The 21682-nt window shown below is 35.9% G+C and overlaps 1 long non-coding RNA gene across 1 annotated transcript in view; it reads right to left on the reverse strand.

The window, feature by feature from the left end:
• LOC144216728 (uncharacterized) overlaps nt 1–21682 on the reverse strand; it is a 139098-nt gene that overhangs the window by 87194 nt on the left and 30222 nt on the right. The window contains exon 3 of the long non-coding RNA XR_013330727.1: nt 2934–2994. This is a non-coding gene — a long non-coding RNA (uncharacterized LOC144216728). The remainder of the gene's footprint in view (nt 1–2933; nt 2995–21682) is intronic.

The raw sequence follows: 21682 nt of genomic DNA on the forward strand, positions 1-21682 counted from the left end.
TATATATATATATATATATATATATGTATATAAAATTATGCTAGATTTACAAAGTAAAAATCTTAATAGAAAGGCCGTTAGTGACAGAGGAAATATTAAAGGTAAAAGTGACTGTATATCCTTGAAGTTTCTTTACTGGTAACACATAAAAAAAAACACAAAAATCAAATCTTCAAGACAGCTTTATGAATTAAGAGTTAAATCACCTGGGCATATACAAAGGACTATATAAATGGAAGGGAGATGCTGTACTAGTAGAGAATAATGCTTTTATTCCTATGTAACTATTTAACTATATTCAACTATATTGCCCAACATCTTATCAGTTCAAATGCAGTATGAAATGCTATGTTGTATAATACTCTACACTTGGTTTGCTTAGTTATAGAATTTGGGGTTATTTGTTACTTTTTACAGTTTTTTATATACTTTACAGTGAGCCGAACACTCAGTTTAGCTTCAGTTACACAATTACAAGATCTTTTTCATCACACAATTATTCTTTTAAAATTGAAAGTGCAAGTACAAATGTCCAGAGTGAGGACAGCTGTCCAAACAATAAGAACTCTATGTATCAGGACAGGTGCTGTTATTATCCCCTGAGTCCATAACACAAGTGTTTGGTTTATAAAAAATTTGGAGGAAAAAGACTTAATAAACAAAAAAAGAGATCACTATCCCAGTAGTAAAGCAACTAATTTCAATTTATTCTATGCACAAGAATCAAAGAATGGTCAATGAAAACTTTAAAGAAAAGTATAGGGATTGTCCACGGCTTTGGAAGTATTTTGATACCACATAATACCACTTTGGGATATTTATTAGCATTAGCTAAGCCCAGAGCACTGCTTCAGAGTGTTACTAAGACTCATCTGGCACACTTACAAAACCTGACAAATCAACATAATTTGTAAATTATTAGACTACGAGTTGCTTCTGGGTAAGGTGCAACTTACTCATGATGGTTTTGCTAGTACCTCACACAAACCAGGCACTTATTTAAAGAAGGAGCATGGCCAACTGAAGACCTACACCTACTGGAAGAAAAGCCATACCACAGGTCAGTTTGAAACTATCCCATATGCTTAAATCAATGGCCAGATTTTTTTTAATAGTTTATTGTCAAGTTGGTTTCCATATAACACCCAGTGCTCATCCCCACAAGTGCCCTTCTCCAAGCCCATCACCCCACTTCCCCTTTCCCCCACCCCCATCAGCCCTCAGTTTGTTCTCAGCATTCAAGAGTCTCTCATGGTTTGCCTCCCTCCCTCTCCCCCACTATTTTTCCCCTTCTTCTCCCCCATGGTTCTCCATTAAGTTCCTCCTAATCCTCTTATACGTGCAAACATATGGTATCTGTCCTTCTCTGCCTGACTTATTTCGCTCAGCGTAACACCCTCAGGTTCCATCCATGTTGCTACACATGGCCAGATTTCATTCTTTCTCATGGTATCAATGGCCAGAGTTTCTAAAAGTGGTGGTTCTCAATTAGGGGAGATATTAGCCCCTAGCGGACAAGTGGCAATGTCTGGAGTCATTCTTGGCTGTCACAACTGTGAGGATGATGTCATCTGGAGGGTAGAGGCCAGGGATGCTGCCAAACATCCTATAGTGCACAGGACAGTCCCCCAAAACAAAGAATTACCTGGCCCACAATATCAATAGACCTAAGGTTAAGAAGCCCTGTTCTAAAAATTAACTGAATATTCACAATAGCATAGATAGTCATCCAGAGCAGAACTCATTAAATCCTACCTTGTTTAATTAAAATGTTTCATGATACAATTCACTACTCATTTTCCAAAAAAGAAACTCTGCTGAAATGGATGGAAATGTGGAGGTAGAATGAAAAGCCTTCCATTGAACTCTCAGCTAATAGGCAATTTTTCATACAGCTTTGTGTTTATCACTACATGCAACATTTAGGAACCATGGATGAACATAAGTCATGATAGTACGCTTTCACATAAGCTGTTGCTTTTCCCCTAGAAAATATATTGACTTTTGTAAGTGAGACATTTAAAGAGGTGAAATATGGAAGGGCTAGACTGGTGCTCAATATTGGCATGAGAATACTGAAATAGAAGAGGTAAAGGCAATAATGATAAAGAAGATAGTTAACATCTTTTGAGGAGTGTTTTCAATCTTCCAGGTACCATATGAAGCACTTTACATGCATTTTCACTGAACTGGTAAGATTTATCAATTTCAGAAATTGGCTGTTCCAGAGAGAATATTATTTTCTCACTTATGTAAAAATGGTTTAATAATTTCTCTTTGAGGTCTCTCTTTCCTCCTCTAGCCTGAGACTTCTGGAGGAGAGGGTCTCTTGTTTTATTATCATTGTAAAGCCAGGGAGTCGGTACTTCAGCACAACATAGGCCATTCATTACCAGTTTGTTACATGCATAAGGGCATCACTGCTCAGTGAGACACAAATCTAGAGACACTATCTAAAACTCTCAAGACTCTGAGAAGAGGGGCTGCCACAAGTCTTGTCTGTAAGCTCCTCTATGGGTAGGACATCCCCATTATCTTTGCATTCACAGTGAATAAATTACTAGAGAAGAGTCTAGCATATAACAGGCACTTGGAATATTTTGAATTGAATTTACCAGAAGACAGAAGACTGTACCTATTTTCAGAAGTTCTTCCAAGACAGGGAAATGTAATCCATGCCTTTACTTGGATCTCGACTCAGCAAATACAGTTACTCCTGTTTTTCACACATACTTGTTTACAGCTCTTGTGCGGTTCCTTTTTACGTCTTTAGCTTGGATAATAAAAATTAATTGCACTCAGACAAGGTCAAAGGGAGGAAGTATTTTGCCTCGACAATTTCTTCACTCGGCTATACACTTGTCAGTGTGAGGTGCACAGTGTGTATTGAAGTAAAGGCAAATATTCCTTTCTGAGTCTAACACTGGACTTACCACCTGCCCAGTTAGCCCGCTGCCCTCTGTGGGGAGCCGTCTTGTGGTGCCGTGGCGGGTACTGTAGGAAAGGGAGGAAGAAAAGAAGTAGGAACAAGTTGAATGTGCTGAGGCAGAAACTCTATGTCTATTTGGGGCATCTCCCACTGTCAATTTACCCTTCCGATGTTTTATCAACAGAGACAAGAATGACATGTCTTCTGTTCCTCAGCCATTCAAAAAAATTTTCACTAAACCTCAAATAATTGAACACACCAGCCTAACAACGGCAATGATAAAGCATTGGCTTGCTGTTCATTTGTTTCAGAAAAGTAGCTTTTTCATTCTCTTCATGAACTAATGTTTATGAAATACTCATATACATGGTTATCTGTCATCAATGACACTGAGAAAGTTAAATTAAGAAGTTTCTGCCCTCTGAGTTTCCATATTGTAGAGAATAAGGGAGAGTAGAAAAGAAAGTCATACTCTTTTCCCCTAAAATGTCATACCCCAAAATACTATGTAAATAAGTGTTTATTGTAACCAGGCAAACTGACAAGAGATCTGACGGAGCTGAATGGAGAATATATGCTCTCCGAGTACGGGGTGGGTAATAAACATATAAAATATAACACCTTCCAGCTTCCCTCAACACAACTGCTGGATTTGTTGGTTCTGAGACAAGAAGAGAAGGTCTCTTGGATAATCTGTGGTCACTTTGGGTCAGTCCCCAACAGCAGATCCCTTCTCAGTCTACTACTCGAGGAGTTGAAGGACCCCACAGTGGGCCGCCAGAGCGCCGCAGCGCACGCAAAGCACTTGCAACCCGTCTTGGTTTTTTTTTTCTTATTTTCCCTGTTTCCATTGGCAGAATTTTTTCCCTGCCCAAAGCAGAGCCACAAATGAAAGCAGCTGCCCAAAGTGGAGGAAGTTCAAAGACCGGAGAAGAAAGAGAAAGGAGGTGGGGGTCAAATGAGGAAAACAACTGAGGACAGCAAGAAGACTCTTGGCAACCCTGCCTCGTACAAAAGTCAAAAACAGAAAACATACGGAGGACAGATGGACTGGTGGCAGCCGTGGGCCAAGTGATGCACCCATAGGCTTTCAAGTGACAACTGAGTATTATATTTTACACAGACTCACAAACTTGTAATGCTCCCAGGGCAAGAAATATTTCAAAATATCTTCCTCTGAACTTCTGGTGGCCTCTTCTGCTTCCTGTCATAGATTCACTCATGTTTCTGAATCGTGCTGCAGGTGAAAACCTATTTGAAATTATTGTATGAATTTCTTCTTTTGGTTTCATGACTTAGGGGTTATCGAGAAAATATACAGGTATGGTTATCTTGGAATCTTACTTCAATAGATTCATTTGGAGGAATTAGTGCATATCTAGCATTTATTTTTTTAACTACAAGGTTTTAGCACTTCATTAGGTATTAATATTGAATCTTGAAATTATTATAAAAGGATTATAGCTAAAACATTCCAATTAGTTGCTTTCTTTTGAAGAACTTAAAAGAAGTAAAATAAATACAACTTATGAGACATTTCAGAACACATTTGAAAAACAGGTTTAAGGAATATGTAAATTCTCTACCATATTTTAGGAATTTTAGCAACCCTTCATGCAATTTAACTTCATATACTTATAATACAATGTTAATAATCTATGAATTTAAGCACACTGAATGGAATGTTAGAATTCCAAAACAGATTGGAAAACTCAATGGACTGCAGACTCTGGGAAGACACTTGTTTGAATATACTCACAAGTTCAAGTATCTACAGTTTTAGCATAAAATTTTTCTATTGCTTCTTTTAAAAAATATATTTACAAAGCAAGACTTACTGTGAAATAGGACCTGCAAATGTTTGATCTATGCAGAAATTTCAGGAACGTAACTGCAGAACAGTAAACACTTTTTACAGACAGACTGCCAAATCTAGAAGTCTTTTCTTTTCAGTCAACACTTTCCCACCATCGTGAGAACCATTTCTCATTAACAACCAAATTGTTTTCAGATGCTGTGCTATAAGGGGTTTCCTTAGAAACCATTTGGTAAAAGACTGTGGCTTTCTTCCATAGAATCTCAAGCAGTGAAAAGGCAGATTTTCTGGCATAAATCAAACCCAATTTCTAGGGTTCACTAAACCCTTTCTCCTCAAAATAATGTTTTGTGACTTGATCTTAGCAGTTAATAGTACATGCAGGAGAGCTGGTGTGAACCAGTTTTGAATGAAACTTATTCCATTTCTTTTGTCATTCAATTGAAACCATTTCCAGGGCTTGTTCTACCTTGATGAAGGTTTAACCGCACAACTAATGGACAAAATAGTGCATGTGACTGTATGGCAAAATCTGTAAATTTTTTCTACTAAGTTTGCCCAGGTGGATTAAGCATTATACTGATAGGACCACACTACTTCTCCTGATTTCAGAGTTGTTCTTGCATATAAATATAGTTTTTAAAAAAGAAGCTGGGCAACAAATAAATTTTTTTGTACTAAAAATATACATATCTCCTCTGGCTAGTATATACAAATATATACCAGTAATGTCTTAAGGAGTTTCTAGATGCATACAAATTCATAAGAAATACACTGAAAAGAAGCATTTGTATCAATAATTATGTCCCAAGTTTGGACTTGGCAGAATACCTTAAATGGAAATCTAAAATTATTACTGGGATGGAATCACAATTTTCTGTATCTTCATACCTTTTGCACACCAGGTTCTTTTTGCCAGCAATGTGTGTCTGCCTCCCAAACAAATCTTATTCGTCCCTCAGACTCCATTCAACCCTCTCTTCATTCGTATATTCATTTACTCATTCATTCTATAAGTTTTTACTGAGCACCTATTATTTGCTAGATTCTATGTTAGATGCTGGAGAGAACAAGACAAAGCTCTTTGTGAGCTTTCCTCATGAAGCTGCTGGCTGAATCTGAACCAGTCATCCTTCCCTAACTTCAGACAGAATTACTACAATTTAGTTGGGTAACAAGAATCTAAGAGCACTCACTAGGTACCAGTTTTAGACAGTTGCCATATCATATTGTGATCATTTACCTGTGAATCTACATCACCTATTTGACTGTGTGAGCCCTTTGAGGAAAAGAGTCTTTATATATTTTTGTATTTCTGATACCTAGCACCATTTCTGAAACACAACAGGAAAAAAGTAAATTCTTGTTGGATAAATGATTAGAGTAAACTAAAATATTCTAGCTAATAAAACAAGCTTTCTTCTACTTGTAAACTGTCAATAATATACCATAAGTTTATAAAAGTATTGGTCCTGATTTGCTAAAAACTTTAGCCAAGCTTTTTAGAGAGATGAAACACGCAAATCTGAAAAATGGACAAGCTGTTCTGAGAAGTTCGGCAACTAGAATCTGGCTGCTGCCAAATTACCAGGCAAGTCTTTTCCAAGATTGAGTTAATAAGCTCATAGGATGATCCATCTAAGTTCAAAAAGATAATTCAAAATGGAATTTGTCTTCTTAATCAGATGGCAAGTCTTATGGCAATTTGGTTTGAGGGTATTTGAATTAAAAAGTTCAACCCTTCGTTTCCAAAGTCATCTCACCGGGAGTAAATGTCCCAAATCCCTACCCTATAAGGCCCTTTAAAACCTGGCACTGAGCCCCAATCTCTCCATGCTCATCTCCTGCCACTCCTTCTTTTCCATGTGTTCCTACCAGACTAACCTCCATGCTATTCCTTGATATCTGAGCAATTCTGCCTTAGGACCTTGGCACTTGCTTCTCCCTCTGCCGAGAAAGCTCTTCTTCACATACCTTCAAAGCCCACATTCTTCTTTGCTCAAATGTCATCTTTTCAGCGAGGCCTTCCTTGACACCAAATCTCAAACAGCAGGCCTGCCCTCTCCACTCCCAAGCACTCCCTAAGCCCTTCACCCTGCTTTCATTTCTTCATAGTGTTTATTACCATCTGACATACTATATATTTACTTTTATTTCTTATGGTCTATTTTCCTTAATAGAATGCAAACTCTACAAGGCTAAGTATTTTGACTATACCCTTAGGAATTAAAAGTGTGCCTTACACATAGAAGACACCCTATAAATATTTATTGAGTGAACTGAGTTGATTAACCTATCATCATCATTAACTGTCTTCATTAACTCTCTATGTTGTACTGTGCTAATAACTGTGAAACTACAAATATGGTAATAGAAACCCCCTGAGTTTGTAGATTCAGAATTTATTGTTCTGATCTGATATGCACCTGAAACTGATTCAGAGTCCAAACCTACCTAGAACAACTGTGCTGCTGCACTTTGGTCCCCCAAATCTTGTCTCAAAATCACTATACTGGAGAAGGCAGTTTTGTGAACACTAACAGATTTATAAACATTTCCTAACTGTATATATGAAAATGGATATGGAAGTAAGGACATGATCCCTTCCACAAAGTAGTTTTAATCTAGTTGGGAACCTCAATTTGAAAGCATCATTTCCTCTATAAAGAAATTCTTGTGAGAAAGTTTCAAACATAGCTAATTATTTCTAAGTGGGAAAAAAAGCTTTAAGTTAGGAAACTAATGTCATTGACTACTGAGGGAACTTTTTGCTTTATAAGACTATTTATAGAAATGAATCAGTAGTTATAGTGTGTATAGTCAAAGTCATCAAATGCAAGAAAATATCAATTATCATAAGGTTGTCAAAACTTCTAAGACATTTAAGATGCATTAAGTCAACTGTCCATATGTTCTAAGTAAAAACATTTAATCACCTTCTTTCTGTCCCTATCTCTGATAATTATCTAATTTATCTCCAAATTCCCTATAAAATATTAACGTATTAAGTTAGAAATAACCAATTATTTGATTTGGGTTTATATCATATTATCTTATACTTGATTCTCATAAATATGTAATAAAAAGCTTCAAGGGTTTACTTCAAATTTATGAAAATAAAATTGAGAATATTCTATGAAGTATTCTATGAAGTAATGGCTATTAAGCCATTCCTTACTTATATTATCCAGATACTACCTTAGTTCTACTGATTTGTCCAAACATTTTTCATAGCATTTATGCCCCTAAACAAACACACATATACATGTATGTATACTCATGCAAGTATACACATACACAAACACACAGAAAGAAATCTTGGTCAAACCCTACTTTTCAGCTTTATCTATGATGTTATATAACCTTTCACTCAAGCTATTTGCTTTTCTTTCCCAGTCCCTGAAGTTTTTTTAACTGGCAGAGTGTTTTAATTTGCAATCTAGTATTACTTTTAATTTGAAACTGGCTTGGCATTCTCATTCAGGAACTCAGCCCTCGCATACATTTTCTGTTTTAACTCTCAAAATACCTAGGAGACTGTCAAACTTGGACTACTTTAAGCAGCAGATATGCCGAGTCTTCAACAACAAGGGCTAGAGTCACGGGGGAGGGGTCTGGACTAGGCCAGTGGTAGGATGACCATTTCATGCTGGTTTAGCTGGGATTTTCCCAGTTTAGTACTGAGACTCCCATGTCCCAGTAATCCCCTCAATCCTAGGCATGCCAAGACAGATGGTCACCCTCATGGATGACAGACTGAAGGAAACTGGACTAACTGGAGCCTGGTCTCTTACTGTGGCCCAGTGATCAACTTTCAAACAGTAAGTGCGGATGTGGCTCTAAGAGTCAGGCCAATGGAATCTGATTCAGTTGGTGAGTCAGGAACAGCCATGCCTATAGATAGATAGCAAGAACTGGAATCCAATAATTTGCTGTTGGGTTAATGTGACTTAATGTGACTTCATGGGTATTTATGAAGCACAAAATAAAAAGCCTGTGGAAGGAAAGCTAGCCTAGGCTCTGATAAATTGGTAATACTGATGGCAGTGCTCGCTGACCGGCTGGGAATGAGTTTGCTGGTGGAGAACTTCCAATTACATCTGCAAAACCGGTGGAACACAGTCATGGATGAAATTAATACTGAAATCAGCTCAGGGTTACTTAGCTAGGAAGAGGCACAGCTAAAATTTAAACTTCGATCTTTCTGTCCACAGGTCTGTTGCTCAGGCATTTAAATAAAGGTTATAATATAAATTTCACTCACAGAAATCCATTTTCTTATAGTAGTTGTGTCCATATCATTCTGTTTTCCAGATTAAATTCTATGGGAGTAAAGACTATTCTTCATTTATCTTTGTATCCTTTAATTAGCAAAATACTCAGAAGAGAATAAATTTTTGACAACTGTGGTTGAATTAGATAAAATTAAAAGAGACTTGTTATCCTACTTGTTATCTTTACTCTTACTGGATGTTTTTGGAATAGCCTTCTTTAAATTCTATTCAACTGTCAAAGCTCGACTTAAGTTTCAGAATCTTTACTTGAGGCCATAGAGATTGCTATCTTTTCTGAACTCTACCTCAGCATTTAATCTTTCTTGTATTTAATTCTTCTTATTCTCAAAGGTGTCACTAGCTCATTTGTACCCTTCACTATTATGCTTACAGCAGATAGCCAATCAACTGGTTACTTGAAATCCAGAAGAAAAAGTCTGTCACTAAATTTGTTCTCTTAATCAACAATTCAAAACAAGAATGAACATTCGAAACAGGAAAAGAATTCTAAACTTCCAAACAGTAACCAGACATTACTATAGTCTGGGTACTGCTATTTAGTGTGCAAAAGAATTTCTTTTGTCCTTTATGAGGAATTTAGCTTTACTACATCTGAAACATGGTAACTGTCAGTAGATTGATATGTTTTTTTTAAAGAAGAAATCATTTCCTTATGAAAAGACATTCTTAGCATTCTCTAAAAGAGAAAAACATTAATATGTAGTTTGTATCAATTCTGTTAAAATAGAATACTTGCAATAAAAACTAATAAAAGCCCAATGACTTTTGGGAAGCTACATTGCAACAAGCTTAGTTGTGAAAATCAAGTTTCTAGTCTCATTATTTCTATGTGATCAACTGAGGGAAACAGATGAGAAAATTGACATATGAGAACTATTCCACTTACTAAGTATGGAAGTAAAAACAATACTTTCTACTTTTGAATCCAGACTTTTGCTTATTCATTTTTGTTTTGTAATCATTAAGATTCTGTATTACAGGGGCACCTGAGTGGCTCATTCGGTTAAGGATTTCAGCTAAGGTCAAGATCTCACGGTCTGTGAGTTTGAGTCCCAAGTCGGGCTCTATGCTGACAACTCACAGCCTGGAGCCTGCTTTGGCTTCTGTGTCTCCTTCTTTCTCTACCTCTCCCCCACTCATGCCCTGTCTCTGTCTCTCAAAAATGAATAAATGTGAATAAAATAGTCTATATTCCAAAAAGCCTGGATTTTTTTCCCTCACCCAAATCTTTAGTACATTATTTTCTGTGGGTCTGCAGAAACTTAGTATGTAACTGGCTTTTGTCAGCATCAGGTAATTATGAAGTAATAGTCACACCAAAAACATATTTTTTGATTCCCATATTTAGTACCTTAAAAAAGATTATTTTTTTTCAGTTCAAGATTATAGTCTAAATAATTCCCAAACCTCATAATCTATATGTGATATAAAATGATTGTGCATTTTTTTTTGAGAGAGAGGGTGCAATGATCAAGGGGCAGAGAAAGAGAGAGAGAAGTGGGGATCACCAGGGCTTATGTTTTTACCCAAAATGGGGCTCTTGTTTACCCAAAGTGGGGCTTGAGCTCATCCAAAGTGGGACTCAGACTCACAAACTGTGAGATCATGACCTGAGCTGAAGTCAGATGCTTAACGACTGAGCCACCCATGTGCCTGAATGATGGTACATTTTAAAACACTGATGCTAGGGGTGCCTAAGTGGCTCAGTTAGTTAACCATGTGACTTTGGCTCAGGTCATGATCTCACAGTTCGTGAGTTTGAGCCCTGCATTGGGGTCTCTGCTGTCAGCACAGAGCGTGCTTTAGAACTTCTGTCCCCTTCTCTCTCTGCCCCTCCCCCACTGGTTCTCTCCTCTCTCTCCCTCTCTCTCAAAATAAATAAATTAAAAAAGAAAGTGATGCTAAAATCAGAGACTGATTTACTACGAAGCTAATGAAGCACAAAATCCAAGTCTCCTTTGCACAGTCCCCTCCCTAGACATCAAGAGGGACTCCAACAATGAATTTAATGATCATACATTTTTGTACAATTTTTGAAGTAAAATACATTAACTCCAATTAAGCTAGAAGCAGAGTTTCTATTCATGATGACTTCTTCATGTTAGGTGTGCCAGAGTGACCACATTCATCTTGGGGTCCAGCTAAGAAGATTCAGTTAGGGATATATGCAGCTTGGATTTAGTGGGGTAGTCTTATGGGGTCTGTAGAGTTTTATGTATAAGTAAACTGTAACTAGCCAATCAAGTTCCAGACTGGCTTCTAGCAATAATTCTATCACTCTGTGAACTGACACATTCATAACCATGATACAATGAGGAGTCCAGAAGTCATATTGTGGCATGAATATATCTTATAACTGGAAGTATGTAGCTAAGTCCAAAAGACATTTGAGAGAGGTTTTCTGAAATTAGACAACAATATTAAACAGTTAGAATAACATTATTAGTACCAAGTTTAATAATAAGTTGTAAACAAACAAACAGAAAGCTTTTCTTCTAATTCTCCTCATGAAAGATTTTGGCTTCCCACTATAGACAACTAAACCAGACAAAATATATGAAATATGACTTTCAGATATTGCACAAAATTCAATGCAGGTTTGTGATCTCTGAAAGAAGGGTCATGAATTAGTAGTACGGTCAAATTATTTCCAAAATAGAGGCCTACAATAACAAGACTTAAAGGTAAGCCTTGGAAGGATAAAGCCAATATACTTAACTGCACACTGAAACAAGTCCAATACTCTTCAAAGAAATGCAACAAAATACAGTAACCAACCATAAAATTTAGTACTCAGTAGTAAAATTCACAAGGTCTAGCATCTTGCTAAAGTACTAGGCATGCAAAGGAGTGAGATATTATTTCCCATAATTAGAAAAATTAATCAATTAGAAACATATCCAGAAACCTAGCCACAGATTAGGAGAAAATATTTACAAAAGACATATAAGATAAAGACTGTTATTCAAAATGTACAAAGAACTCCAAAAACTCAACAATAAGAACACAAATGGGGAGTCTGGGTGGCTCAGTTGGTTAAGTGTCCAACTATTAAGATCTTTGGCCAATTAAAAAGTTTTTAATGTTTATTTATTTTTGTTTTTTTAAAAATTTTTAAAACGTTTTATTTACTTTTGAGAGAGGGATAGAGACAGCATAAGCAGAGGAGGGTCAGAGAGAGAGGGAGACACAGAATCCAAAGACAGACTCCAGGCTCTGAGCTAGCTGTCAACACAAAGCCCAATATGGGGCTTGAAACCACGAACCATGAGATCATGACCTGAGCCAAAGTTGGATGCTTAACCGATTGAGCCACCCAGATGCCCCTATTTATTTTTGAAAGAGAGAAAGTGCACATGTGGGGAAGGGGCAGAGAGGAGGGGGACAGAGGATTGAAAGCAGGCTCTGCACTGACAGTGGACAGCCTGACATGGGGCTCCAACCCACAAACCCTGAGATCATGATCTGAGCCAAAGTTGGTCACTTAACCAACTGAGCCACCCAGGTGTCCATAAGATCTTTGGCCACATGGACAACAGGGCCTGCTTAGGATTCTCTCTTTCCTTCTCTCTCTGTCCTTCCCCTGCTCACTCTCTCAAAATAAATAAACTTAAAGAAAAAAAAGAAAGAAAAACATGGTAGGAATTTAAATGTATATTACTAAGTGAAAGAAGGCAATCTGAAGAAAACTACATACTACATGATTCCAACTACATGACATTCAAGGAAAAGCAAAACTATGGAGATTATAAAAACATAAAAAGTTGCCAAGAGTTAGGGTTTAGAGAGGAATGAATAGGCAGAGCACAGAGGATTTTTAGGGCAGTGAATCTACCCTAAGTAGGGATACATGCTATTATACAATTGTCCAAACCTAAACAATGTACAACCCCAAGAATGAACCCTAATGTAAACTATGGACTCTGAGTGATAATGACATATCAATGCAGGTTCTCTGATTACATAACAAAAGCACCATTCTAGTCAGGGATGTTTATAATAAGGGGGCTATCCATGTGCGGAGACAGGAGGAATATGGAAAATCTCTCTATGTACCACTCAATTCTGCTGTGAATCTAAAACTGTTCTAGGGGTGCCTGGGTGGTTCAGTCAATTAAGCATCCAACTCTTGATTTCTGCTCAGGTCATAATCTTACAGTTCGTCAGGCTCTGTGCTGACAGCTCAGAGCCTGGAGCCTGCTTCAGATTCTGTGTCTTCCTGTCTCTCTGCCCCTCTCCTGCTCATGCTCTCTCTCTCTCTCTCAAAATAAAGAAATATTTCTAAAAAGGATAAAACAATTAAACTTAAACAAACAAACAGCACCAGTGACCTGTGGGACAATATCAAGCAATCTAACTTATGTATAATCATAATCCTAGAAGGAAGGTATGTGACATAAAAATATCTGAAGAAATAATGGCTGAATGTGCCCAAATTTTATGAAAACTATAAAACAATGGATCCAGGAATTGCAATAAGTTCAAGTAAAAGAAACATAAAGAAAATCAAGCTAAGGTAAATCACAATGAAATTGCTGAAAACTATAAAAAAAGAACATTTAAATGACCAGAGGAAAAAGACACATTTTATTCAGAGGGACAAAGAGGAAGAGCCAATTTCTAATCAGAAGTCATTCAAGACAGAAGAAAATAGATAGACCACTTTAAAGTGCTGAAAGAAATTATCAACCTACAATTCTAAACCCATCAAAAATATATTTTAAAAATGAAACACAGACTTTTTTTAAATGGACAAAAGCTGAGAGAATTCATCACTCATAGGCCAGTACAAAAATAAATGTAAAACAATTTTTTCAGTCAGAGAAAAATGATACCAGATAGAAATCTGGACCTACATCAAGAAATGATAAGTGTCAGAAATGACAAATATGTGGATAAATATAAAAGACACATTTATCTCATTTTTAATCTCTTTAAAAGATAATTATTTATCTGTTTATATTTATAATTACATTTATATAATATAATAATATACAAATTTATATTTATATAATATAATAACATGTATAAAATGTATAAAATTAAAATGTATGACAAAAGAGTATAAAAGACAGGGAGGAATGTTATTGTATTATTTTGATGAAGACAGTGATAAGTTAAAGATATATGCTAAAAAACTTAAAGGAACAGCTAAGAAAATAAAATGAAACCAGTCAATTAGTGGAGATAAAGTACCCAATTAATATTTTTAAAAGCAAAAAAAGAGAGAAAAGGGGGTGGGGGAATCAGATGGAATAAATAGAAAATCAATAGTAAGACAATAGGCATAAACCGTAGTATTAATAATTACATAAAATGTAATGATCAAAACACTATAGTTGAAAATATAGATGTCATATTGCATTAAAAAAATGGATCCAGCCATATGCTGTATACAAGAAATTCACTTTAAATATAGAGATAGAGACAGTGGTAGAAAGAGATAGAGATAGAGATAGGCTAAAAATAAAAGGATAGAAAAATATATACTCAGAAAATACTACTCAGAAGAAAGGTGTAATGGCTATATTACTAGTAAGGACATTGAATCAGTAATCAAAAAGCTCTTTTAACAAAGAAAATTCCAGAACCAGATGGATTCACTTGTGAATTCTACATTTATAGAATAATCCATACCAATCTTTCTCAAATACTTCCCAAAAATTGAAGAGGAGGGAACATTTCCAAACTCATTTTACCAGGCCACAATTACCCTGGTACTAAAACCAGAAAAGGATACAACAAGAAAAAAGTATAGGCCAATATCCCTGATGAACATAAAGGCAAAAATCCTCAATAAAACATCAGCAAATTGAATTAAAGAGTACATTAAAAGAGGGGCACCTAGATGGCTCAGTCAGTTAAGTATCTGCCTTTAGCTTAGGTCATGATCTCATGGTTTGTGGGTTTGAGCCCTGCATCAGTCTCTCTGCTGTCAATGAGGAGCCTACTTCAGATTCTCTGTTTCCTCTCTCTCAGCTCCTCTCCCACTCATGCCCTCTCTCCCTTTCTTTCTCAAAAATAAATTAAAAACTTTTTAAAAACTTAAAAAGGGGTGCCTGTATGACTCAGTCAATTAGGCATCTGACTCTCGATCTCGGCTCAGGTCATGATCTCATGGTTTGTGAGTTCAAGCCCCACATCAGGGCTGACAGCTCAGAGCCTGCTTGGAATTCTCTCTGCCCCTCTCTCTCTCTCTCGCTGCCCCTACCCCACTCATGCTCTCTCTCTCTCTCAAAAACAATAAATAAATAAACTTTAAAAGAGAACTCAAAAAAATACATTAAAAGGATCATATACCATGATCAAGTAGGTATTATTCCAGGAATACAAGGATGGTTCAACATTCCCAAATCAACCAAAGTTATAGACCGCATTAACAAAACGGAAGATAAAAATCATATGATCATCTCAATAGATACAGAAAAAGTATTTGACAGGGGCGCCTGGGTGGCTTAGTTGGTTAAGCGTCCGACTTTCGCTTAGGTCATGATCTCACGGTTCGGGGGTTCGAGCCCCGCATCAGGCTCTGTGCTGACTGCCAGCTCAGAGCCTGGAGCCTGTTCCAGAGTCTGTGTCTCCCTCTCTCTCTGACCCTCCCCTGCTCACGCTGTCTCTCTCTCTCTCCTAGAAATAAATAAAAATATTTAGAAAAAAAAAGAAAAAAAAAAGAAAAAGTATTTGACAAAATTGAACATCAATTCTTGAAAAAAAATCTCAACAGAGTGAATATAGAGGGAACATACCTCAACATAATAAAGGCAAGTTCACATATAATATCACACTCAGTATTGAAAAGCTGAAAGCTTTTCCTCTAGGATTAGGAAGATAAGGATGCCTTCCTACACTGTTGGTGGGAATGTAAACTGGTACAGCCCCTCTGGAAAACAGTGTGGAGGTTCCTCAGGAAACTAACAATNAACATTGTACTGGAACTCCTAGCCAGAGCAGCTAGGCAAGAAAAAGAAATAAAAAGCATTCAAATAAGAAAGAAAGAAATAAAACTGTTTTATTTGTAGGCAACATGATATTACATATAGAAAACCCTAATGATTCCACCAAAAACTATTAGAATAAACAAATTAAGAAAAACTGCAGAAAATATAATCAATATATAAAATTCAGTTGTGTTTATATACAATAATAATAAACTCTCAGAAAGAGAAATTAAAGAAATAATGTTATTTATAAAAGCATTACAATGAATAAAATAGCTAGAAATAAATTTATCCATAGAGGTGAAATATCTGTATTCTGAGAACTATAAGACATTGCTGAAAAGAATTGAAGAAAACACATATAAATGAAAGATATTCTGTGCTCATGGCTAGAAAAAAATAATATTGTTAAAATGTCCATACCACCCAAAGTAATCTACATATTCAATGTAATCCCTATCTAAATTCCAATGACAGTTTTCACAGAAAGAGAACAATCCCAAAATTCATATGAAACCAGGAAAGATCCCAAATAACCAAACCAAATTTGAGAAAGAAGAAGAAAGCTGGAGGCATCACGCTTCCTAATTTCAAACTGTATTACAAAGCCATCATAATCAAAGCAGTATGGTATTTCCACAAAAAAAAAAGACACATAGGTTAATGGAATAGAATACAGACTTCAAAAATTAACTCACGCATATATGGCCAATTAACTAACTACAAAGGAGTTAAGAACATACAATGAGGAAAGGATAGTCTGTTCAATAAATGAAAACTGAACAGCACATGCAAAAGAATAAAACTGGACTCTTATATTATACCATACAGAAAAATCAACTCAAAATGGATTAAAGACATGAATGTATGATCTGAACTTTGTACGAGTGTCCTCCAAGAAGCAAACATGCCCTTGACATTGGTCTTGGCAATGATTTTTTAAATTTGACACTGAAAGCAAAGGCAAGAAAAACAAAAATAAGCAAATGGGGCTATGTTAAACTAAAACTTCTGCACAGCAAAAGAAACCATTTCAACAAAATGAAAAGGCAACCTGCAGATGGAAGAAAATATTTGAAGTCATGTATCTTATAAGGAGTTAATATCCAAAGAACTTATACAGCTCAATAGCAAACAATCTGGGGGGTGGAATGGAATGGGCATTTTCTTAAAGAAGACACACAAATAGCCAAAAAGTATATGAAAAGGTGCTCAACATCACTCATCATCAGGGAAGTACAAATCAAAACCACAATGAAATATCACCTCATACTTCTTACAATGACTGTTATCAAAAAAAGAAAAGGAATAAAAGTGTTGGCAAGAATGTGAAGAAAAAGTCAGAGGGAAAGTGGATGGGAGTATGAGCAATACGGTTGAAGGGGAAAGGGAGCTACAGGCTTTTAGTTATAGAATGAATAAGTCACCAGGATAAAAGGCAGAACATAAGGAATACAGTCAATGGTAATTGCAATCGTGTTGTATGGTGACAGATGGTAGCTGTACTTGCGGTGAGTACAGCATAATGTATAGAAAAGTTGAATCACTATGTTGTATACCTGAAATGAATGCAACATTGTATGTCATCTATATTTTTTAAAAAAGGATGTAGAGAAAAAGGAACATTTTTGCACTATTGGTGGGAAAGTAAATTGGTGCAGCCACTATGGAAAACAATACATGGAAAAAACCCAACTTAAAATAGAATCATCACATCATCTAGAAATCCTATTTCTGGTATATAAGCAACGGAACCGAAAACAGAATCCTGAAGAGATTATCTGCACTCCCATGTTCATTGCAGTATTATTTCCAATAGCCAAGATATGGAAACAACCTAAGTCTCCATCAATGGATGAATGGGTAAAGAAGACATGCTGTACATAGTGTCTGGGTGGCTCAATTGGTTAAGCAGCTGACTTTTGATTTCAACTCAGGTCATGATCTCATGGTTCATGAGTTCAAGCCCTGTGTTGGGTTTTGTGCTGACACCATGGAGTCTGCTTGGGATCCTCCCTCTCCCCCCACCCCCTCTCTCTCTGACCCTACCCCAATTATGCTCTATTTATCTCTCTCAAAAATAAATAAACATTTTTTAAAGGGGGGGCATCTGGGTGGCTCAGTAACTTGAGCGTCTGACTCTTGATTCTGGCTCAGGTCATGATCTCATAGTTTGTGGGATTGAGCTGCATCAGGCTCTGTGCTGACAGCATGAATCCTGCTTGGGATTCTCACTCCCTCTCTCTGCTCCTCTCTTACTCTCTCTCTCTCAAAATAAATATATAAACTTAAAAAAAGAAGATATGTTATGTATATACAATGGACTATTATTCAGCCATAAGAAAAAAGAGATTCCTGCCATTTGAGACAATATGGATGTGCCATGAGGGCATTATGCTAAGTCAAATAAGACAGAGAAATACAAATACTGCAAAGTTTCCCTTATATGTGGTATCTTTAAAAAAAAAAAAGTCAAACTCATAGAAACAAATAGAAAAGTGGTTTTGGGGATAGGGGATGGGAGAAATAGGTAGAGGTTAGTAAAGGATACAAATTTTCCACTGTAAGATAAATGAGGTCTGAGTATCTAACATATAATAAGGTGACCATAGTTGATAACACTGTATTATATAATTGAAATTTGCTAGAAAAGGAGAATTTAAATGGTATCATCAAAAAAAATTATAAAGAAAAATATGTGATGTGATAGATGTGTTAATTAACTAGACAGTAGAATCATTTCATACTGTATATGTACATCAAATCACCATAATGCACACTTAAAATATTTTACAATTTTATATATGTCTATGATACCTTGGTAAAGTTGAAATTTAAAAATTATTATAGGTTAATACAAAAATAGAACTACCCAATGATCCAGCAATTGCACTATTAGGTATTTACCCAAAGGATACAAAAATACAGAATTGAAGGAATATATGCACCCCAATGTTTATAGCATTATCAACAATAGCCAAACTATGGAGAGAGCCCAATGTCCATCCACTGATGAATGGATAAAGATGTGGTATGTATATACACATACAGTTAAATATTAGTTAGCCATCAAAAAGAATGAAATCTTGCCATTTGCTATGACGTGTGTGGAGCTAGAATGTATTATGATGAGTGAAGTAAGTCAGTCAGAGAAAGACATATACCATATGATTTTGCTCATATGTGGCATTTAAGAAACAAAATAGATGAACATGTGGGAAGGGGGGGTAGAAAAAGAGAAAAGAGAGAAATAAACCACAAGAAACTTAAAATTTTTTTTAATGTTTTATTTATTTCTGAGAGAGAGAGAGACACACACACACAGCGTGAGCAGGGGAGGGTCAGAGAAAGAGGGAGACACAGAATCTGAAGCAGGCTCCAGGCTCTGAGCTAGCTGAGAGCACAGAGCCCGACGTGGGGCTCGAACCCATGAACCGTGAGATAGTGACCTGAGCCAAAGTCTGACATTAAACTGACTGAGCCACCCAGGTGCCCCCTACAAGAAATTCTTAATATAGAGAACAAACTATGGGTTGATGGAGGGAGGTGGGTTAAGTAAAATTTAAATTAAAAAAGGAAATAAACCCATTAAATTAAAAAAAGTATATGTAATATATTTATAATAATTTTATCAACTATTCATTCAATAAATATGTAATAAATATGAGGAAGAAATATTCAAAGACTGACTTTTATGTGACAGGCATGATATTGTATTTAATCATCACAGATATGCTTTGAGATAGGCATTAAATATCACCAATTTATTAATAAGACAGGTGAAATTCAGAGATTAAATAATTTCTTTAATGATACATAATAAGCCGGAAGAATTTGAGTGTCACAAAAACCCACTTCTTTCCTTTACCCCATTCTGTTTTTTTCTGATAGCTCACATAGATAATGTAAACATGAATATGATGTTGGCTTTAAATAGTCAGGAAAATAAAGTATTTAATAAAAAATTATTATAGGCTAATACATAAAAACACGTGTAATCTTTTTAGAAAAAAGTTTGGCATAAAGGATCCACTATATAATAATATTTATCACTGTTGTTGGTTCTGGGTAAACTGCTGTACTGTTCTGAGCTGCCATTTCTTAATCTGAAAAAGGGCAATGCCATAATATTATGAAATATAAACCATATATTATCTCAAGATAGTATACTGTTACATTTTTATTTAAATCTATTGTTATTTAACAAAGCCCAAGAGTATAAAAATATTCTCTTAACAAATAGTGTTTCATTAAATTCTAGTCACTAGAAAGGAAAAAAAACCCAAAGGTGGGCAGATCTGTACAATAAAAAGCTAGAAAGTAAGTTTTTACAAAAAACATATAATATAAACACATTTAGTTCTCCAGAGATGTTTATTTATTCATTGATTCACATAACGGAATAAAACCAAATCAAGATTCACAGAAACAAAGTCATTCTACTGTCAGGAATCTTCATTTATTTAAGCTCTCCTCCCTCTCGTAGGACTCCCACAAAAGGTGATGTCACACAGAATATAATCATGTGGAGGAAAAACCTGAAAGAACACTTTAATATCATCAAAGCTTTGAACTACGCATACCATCATAGACATTTACATTTTGTTATTGGCTAGGATCTAACCACATAGGCACTTTCATTAAAAGAACCATTTTTTTAGTGTGCTTACTCTTAATATAGTAGGAAATTATAGGTTCCAATCCTGGTGTGCATAAAAAGACAATCCCTGTAAGAAAACTAAAACGCAATTTGTATTCAAACTTGTTGGTTACATTCAATTTTAATTATAGGCAATTCTTTTAGGATGTGTTTTGAAAATAAAAAGGAATCCCTTTGAGAAATATATAATTGACATCTATAATGTGAAATCAGGCAAAACAAAAAAACAGTGTAAAATAGTGGATACTATTTTAAAGAATGTATGATTAATAACAGTCATTTGTTTCTCAGGCTGTTACTGAAACTGCAAAATAGAGGCTGTCTTCTTATCTCAGAGGAACAGCCGTCCTGTCTCCCTTCCAAGTAACCCCCCAGCACTGTATACTTGATAACCTTCCCTAAAAACTATGCTTACATTGTATAGCTATTTCTGTATCTGTGTCTCTATCTTCATTTCTTTTTTTTTTTTAATAGTTTATTGTCAAATTAGTTTCCACATAACACTCAGTGCTCATCCCCACAAGTGTCCTCCTCCATGCCCCTCCCCCCCTCCCCCCACATCCATCAGTCCTTAGGTTTTGTCAGCATTCCAGAGTCTCTTACGGTTTGCTTCTCTCCCTTTCCCCCACCATTTCTGCCCTTCTTCTCCCCCTTGTTCCTCCGTCAAGTTCCTCCTAATCCTCCTATACGTGCAAACATATGATATTTGTCCTTCTCTGCCTGACTTATTTCGCTCAGCATAACACCCTCAAGGTCCATCCATGTTGCTACACATGGCCAGATTTCATCTTCATTTCTAAATCTACCTCTATTGCTATGTAATTTATCATCATATTTATCTTTCTCAATGTCGTTTTTGCCTTAAAGTACAATCCTATTTTTCTTTTTTTTTTTTAATAGTTTATTGTCAAATTAGTTTCCACATAACACTCAGTGCTCATCCCCACAAGTGTCCTCCTCCATGCCCATCCCCCCCCAGTACAATCCTATTTTTCTTTTACTAACTATAACATATCTTCAGGAAAAAAGAAAAAAGCAGTTTCT

The sequence above is a fragment of the Crocuta crocuta genome, unplaced genomic scaffold (assembly GCF_008692635.1).
Source record: "Crocuta crocuta isolate KB4526 unplaced genomic scaffold, BGI_CrCroc_1.0 scaffold48, whole genome shotgun sequence".
Taxonomy (NCBI): Eukaryota; Metazoa; Chordata; class Mammalia; order Carnivora; family Hyaenidae; genus Crocuta; species Crocuta crocuta.